At 41.6% G+C, this 6,519-nt stretch overlaps 1 long non-coding RNA gene across 2 annotated transcripts; it reads right to left on the bottom strand.

The window, feature by feature from the left end:
• Positions 1–2,562: 2,562 nt before the first annotated feature.
• LOC112226482 lies at positions 2,563–5,173 on the bottom strand. Of its 2 annotated transcripts, none has more exons than XR_006079678.1 (3): positions 5,004–5,173; positions 4,405–4,557; positions 2,563–2,752 (listed from the first exon to the last, which is right to left on the bottom strand). It is a non-coding gene; the product is annotated as an uncharacterized LOC112226482 (long non-coding RNA). The 2 variants fall into 2 exon arrangements; XR_002949745.2 differs by having other exon boundaries at positions 4,405–4,551.
• Positions 5,174–6,519: the final 1,346 nt, after the last annotated feature.

Here is a 6,519-nt window from a genome sequence, read left to right as displayed (position 1 = left end):
GATGGCCAGTAGCCCAGTTCCGCAAATTACCTGAGATGTCGCTGATCCGACCAAAAGAACAATTCTGAATTGCGTATAATAATAAAGTATATTTTATATACTGTATCAACTCAAACGACATTAATAGATGAATATACTTCTAAGCAGGCTTCAAACTCGATAGCCTAACCGCTACACAGCCTGTCTGTGTGAGCTTCGCTGTGAGCTGTGCGACAGCCGGTTTCAGTTCAAAGTCGCAGTGACTAATTGCACCTGAGCGCGAGAGCAGAGGCTGTACTAGCAGGTGAGGGCAGGGCGGGAATCTTTATACCACGCGCTTTTACGTGAACATATTTGGTGATAGCAGTGTCACAAACTGACGGTAACAGGACATGTCCTTCACAACTTTCACACTTGTAATGTTTTTTTCTGATTATTTAGGTAAATTAAAATAATGTAATAAACAAACATTTGCACCATCTTAGTAGGTATAGATGATGTCTGATTACTGTAGGCCTACTATCGCCATAAAGGGAACATTTGCATTTTTTCCTTAAATGCATTAATCCACTTTCTATTCTTTATGTACAGTATGAGCTTTTTGCTATTAGTGTTTTGGGAATTCTTAAACCATCACAAGTCTGAGAAAATTCTTCAGGCAAGAACCATGGGCCTGTAATGTGCTTCTCAGGTGACTGGTCCTGGTATCTCCTTCCTACCTTACTGCCACGATTCTAAAATCCAGTCGGGACAGTTCTCAGGACTGCTCTCAACCCATGGTGTCTGTAAGAGGTATGGCATGGTTGGAAATTCCACAGGAAAACTAGTCTGTTTTGTTCCTATTGAGTGTTCCAAGCCAGTGTCACCTGTTGCTGTCCTTTTCTACTGGCTGGCTGAAAGTTCCAAAATGACTTAGAAGCAGACCATATTTATAATTTGGTGAAGAGAAACATGTAGGGTTTCTTTTGAGCTGAACAGTAGCTCTTTAGTCCCAATGTTCTTGTAGCCTTGGCTTGTGCGAGCCAGAGCAAACAGCTCATATAGCAGGATTCTATTGCAGGTTTCTGTAGCGTGAGGCAGCTTAATGTACAAGAATACCCCCCCCGGACAGGACACTAGTCTATCACAGGGCCTTACCCCAAACATATCTCCTTCATTCTGAGTACCACTCGAGACGCATCGGGTCCCATTTTTACAGTCTTTAGTATGACTCAGCCAGGGATCGACTTGCCAACCTTTCACTACTCACATTTGATTATAAAATTGTCACTGTAGTCTAATCTACTTTTATCCCTAAATTATCCCAATGAGAAAGCGCCTTGACCGCCCAATGATAAAGTGTCAACCATCTCTAGCGCAGCAGATGGCGTTTGATCAATGGCGGTTTCTATTATAAACCCCCCTCATTAGCAAACATTGGGTTTCAAAAGGGGAGAATGGGTACTATTGCTTAATGAGTTCCCCCCCTCTCCTCTGAATATCTGAACCATGGCCATCCAATGCCACACTCTGCCAGTCCAGATGCACAAAGAGAATGAGAGGGGGTAGCAGAGGGGGCAGGGTGAATAATTAACGTTAATGAGACACAGTGAATTCACAACAACGCACAACAATTGTCCGATTAGATGACTTCAAAACAAATTCATCTCGATTTTGTATAATAGACGACATGAGTAAACTGTCTTTTTGGAACAATATTTTTGTTGGTATGAAATACGGTTTACAACTGTGGGACATGTCCAAATGATAGCCCTTATCAGAAGAGGCGTGACAAAACCAACACGCTTCAGAAGTGACAGACACACTTCCTGGTGGACTTCCTTCCTCCTCAGTGTCAAAATAGCTACTGTGTTCAACAACACAAACTACTGAAGAAAAAGGAAACTGAAGCAGCAGCCTACATGAGAACCACATCTGCTCTGACATAAAACCACCTCACACCGAGGTACAACATGACAGCTGTTATACAGCACAGTGATGACCCCTCCCTCTTACCATTTACGCAGTAACAGAACCTAGACAGTAAAGCTGGCCCCTATAAATCTCAACCCTAGCTCTGCAACTGACGTCACTGGAGATGTCAGGCTCTTATAAATCAATCCTAGTAAGCGGAAGCTTCCAAAAGTAAAAGGCAACTGGATATTCTGACAAGAAAAGTGTTTTCATGTCATATTCAGGAGGCTCCCACTCACTGGTTTCACTTGCTAATTCCCTGTAGGTCTAATACCTGACATTGATATGGTTTTAATGGAGCTACCAAGCTAACTAACTGCTCAAATGTGTATGCACAATAACTATATAGGGTATCAGTCAGACAAAACCCTTCAGCCTCTACACATTCAGACTCAAGCAACTCTTTACCTAACTGGAAGGGGAAAACACCATGCCACCAAATCTAACCTCCTAAATTAATACATTACCATTTGATAGGTACTTTATACAATACTGAGTCAGACAGACCTTTAATCCTCTACGCATTAACACGCAATGCAACCCACTCCACTCTCTTTGGCCCTTAGCTATAACGAAAGGGCAAGCATCACCTTTCCACCAACTCACCTCAGTGACGTCTGTGTCCAGCAGCTGGAAGCGCCTCAGCCAGAGCCCCGGCTCCATGTCCGTCAGGACATCCACACGGTGGGCGTGTCGAAGGCACAGCAGTCTCTTCATCCTGCCTACCCGGGCTCTCAGGCCCCTGCCCTCCCCTTCTCCTCCACAGAGAGATAGTGTAGACCGCATCCTCATCCACAGGTAGAGTCATCAAGGTTCTCACCTGACAAGGGGAGAGTAGAGAGAGCCCTTAACCACCACACTATAGTACAACTATGTAGGACAAGTGACAACGAATGAATGATAGGTCTACAGGACAGAATGAAAGTCCTCCTTTGTTATACGTTACATTCCGATACTTTATTGCCAATTGTCTAGGAAATTCAGTAATCTTATGTTGCAAGGAAGAGGTTCAATAAAGACGACAAGAGTCATTCAACATGGGAATTTCTTAGTGGTATTTAGAGGGCTGGATAGCAATTCCTGTACATTACCCAAACATATTCATTGGTTCATAGAAGCACAATGACATCCATTTTCTAACCCAATTCCATGAAAAGGGAATGTTGTCTACTTTTAAGAACAGGAAAAATACCAAAAATAATTTTAGAAAACTCCTCCAGTCAAATCTATGAAACCATGACCAAGTCAATCAAGAAGTCACCGTCTGTCTACGTAATCGCCTGCTCTTTCCAGGACCGACAGGCTTTGTTCATTCTAAACCCATATAATCCTTTGTTGACTCCACACCTTTGAGGCATTAACATAAGTGACAAAATATTATGGTTACAGTTTTGTCATCACTTAAGTTGATCTAAATAACGGTCCACAATAGTGTACTGTGTGAACATGAGTGAGGCTGGTCATCACCAATCTGATTCACTATAGTCTTTCACATGTATCTCAACCCGTCCCTTCACCCAAACGTGTAGACAACACATAGCCTGGTGCTAGACTATGTTCTGTAGCCAACAACATGGCAATGAACACACACAGGAGTTGACTGAAGAACAAACAGACTATGTTACCAGGCTAAGAAAGACAAATACGAAGTACACTAACTTAATGCATTTGATTAGTGAGCTTTTCCTTAACCACAGTTTAACAGATCAGCCCAGATTCCTCTTTGGAGCCATAATGGCTGTACAGTTTCTCTCTGAGTCATGAAAATAACATTCCATACAGGGAAACTGTGTTGAGATGCCATATGACTTGGCAAGACTACAAACAGATCTGAGAACCACCCAGCCTTTTCTTGCTAAAACAGATTAAGTAAATACAAACAGTACAGAAGATATATGTTGTGCCAACAAGAAGATGCCAGACAACATGTGTTGTCACAACATGCCCTTTTATAAATGGGGCTTCTTTTACCAGCTTTACGGAGAAATAGGGACAGGAGGCATAGCATGACTTAGGCTACCTATAACAATAATAACAACACAGCCATTTTTACCCATATAATCCTTTGACTCCACACCTCCATCTTTGAGTCATTAACATAAGTGGTGCCAAAAATAAACACAATCAAATATTTAGAAGACAAAATGGAATGGTCACTCAGTGATTGTACTGATTGATGCTTGAACAACTTATGGTTACATTTTGGTTGCCACTTGGGTTGAATTAAATAATGCATGAACATGAATGACACTATTGGTCATACCAATCTGATTGACTATAATATTTCACATGCATCTCAACTTGTCCCTTCCCCCAAAAGGTCTAGACAACACATCGCCTGGACCTAGGACTTTGAAGAGTTGGCTAAGGAACTCTTATGGCAATGAATGAACACAAGAGAGGAGTTGGCGAAAGCAAAAACAGACAAGCTTCCCAGGCTAGGAAACACAAATAGAAAGTACAGTAACTTACCGCGTTCGATTGGTGAGTGTCTCCTAAACCGCAGTTTGACAGATCAGCCCAGATTCATCTCCGGAGCCATGATGGTTGTACAATTTCTCTCTGAGTGATGACAAGAGCATTCCATACAGGGAAACGGTGTTGATGAGGAGCTTGGAGCTGTAGCTGTAGAGAGTGGCATTGAATGGTCACTCAGTGATTGTTGCTTGTACTGGTTGGAGCTTTAACAGCTGAACTATGGAGAGAGAGAGAGGGAAAGAGAGAAAGAAGGGCGGGTGGGCCCCTTTTTTCTCTTTCCCTGCTCCCCTCTTCTCCGTTGTGTAATACGGTCCTGTATAAGTAATCTGTTGATTACAGATCTGTCAGGTCCAATATCTTTCCGCTTAACAGATCTCTTCATTAAAAGTGAGCGAGTCCCCAACTCTCTTTTGTTTTCTTGTTGGCAAACCATCAACACTGGAGAGATGAGCCATGCTACTGGCTCTCTGTGTGCATCCGGCCTGTATTTCTGACAATTAATATATAAGGAAATTCTAGGCCTAAGGCCTACAACTATTAAGATTAAACCGTTTTTTGACCGTCAACTATATAGACAATAGTTTGTTTCTTACCTGAGAATTTCCCCACATGACACATTTGCATTGATTTCTAACCAGGGCTGATAGCATGTTTCATTATCATTTCACATGATGGTCATTTCATAAACATTGTTTTGATTAGAAGTCCATCCATACACACTGGCTTAATTGACAGAGTGTGTGGAGTGGAAGGGTAGTTCAATTTAGGAAAACACAGGTGTAAAATGACTAATTGATTGCCTAGCTAATTATCTTAAAGAGGGAGGGTACCTGTTGGTCTCCCTTTCGCTCAAGTCATCAGGTTGAATAAGGGCATGAGGTAGCGTGCCTTGAATAATGTTCAGACAGGTTGTTAGAACGTACTCTTCAAGAGAATGAAGAAATTTGGGAGGTGTGTCTCATTGGCTACGTTCACACAGGCAGCCTAATTCACAAAAATATCTGAATTAGGCTGCCTGTGTGAACCTATGAGTTTTATACCCAAAACTAAGATTCAAAGCACACAAATCATGAATATTTTAAAGCTTAGATTAACGGTATAAGCCTATACATGAAAAGTGAAAATGCTTCCAAATCTTATTCCTTATGATGTATTTGTTTACAGGTATTTTTTTTTGCCATTTATGAATGTCATTCAATGAGTTTATATTGGCTATAGCAGTAAAGGCCAAATTCAATATATTTTTTTATACAGTTACACTTTTAAGAATGAAAAGCCTGTTGTATTAGATGAAGTGCCCTTTAATATAGACCACATGGAGAATTCAATAAAACTGCAAAAATGTATGTCACATTCGATCTATACATTTCATGTGTAGGCTAATGGGTGCGTCTGTGTGTATGGTGTGAGAGCAACCAATGGAAATCTAGCCTGAGCTCTTTATTAGGCCCTTTGAAATGAAGTCAATATTGTTTCATGTTAGGAGAAAAAATATCAAGAATAACAAATATACACACCCATTATGCCCTGGCCTTTGTTCTGTCTCTCTGCTTGACATTTACCTCTTACCCTCTGTAACTGCGTCATAACTTCAGACACGTCAAACGCCCAATCTAAAGCTAGCACATCCTTCTTTCTTGTTGCGTCTGTGGAAAAAATGTACCGCTTAAACATTGGTTGCTAAGGCCTGTTACAGCCCTTTGAGTATCAATAATGAAATATCAGATAGATTTGCAGGTGCTACAAAACTACTAATTGAAGCCTGTTCTCATTAACCAAGTAGGACTAAAGCGATTTCCAGGTATGTTTCTCCTCTGTACAATTACAGTACACTGTCTGAAACATGTTGTGCACCATGCATGCCAGGCACTCATACTGTCATACTGTCAAACTCACACAAACACACACAACAAAGAATGCTTAATCCCAATGACTCATTGTGCTGGTTTGAAAAAGCTTTAGTCCCTCTGCATGTCCCTCACCCCCAGCTGTCTGTCTGTCTGTCTCGTTACATAAGTCACACAGCCAGCATCATGTGAGCGAGCATGGAGAGAAGAAGGAAGAGAGAGAGGGACGGAGGGGAAGAGAGAGAGGGAAGGAGGGGAAGAG

This window comes from Oncorhynchus tshawytscha, linkage group LG02 (genome assembly GCF_018296145.1).
Source record: "Oncorhynchus tshawytscha isolate Ot180627B linkage group LG02, Otsh_v2.0, whole genome shotgun sequence".
NCBI lineage: Eukaryota > Metazoa > Chordata > Actinopteri > Salmoniformes > Salmonidae > Oncorhynchus > Oncorhynchus tshawytscha.
Note: the sequence above shows the minus strand (reverse complement) of the source record. Positions and strands in the feature narration are given on the sequence as shown.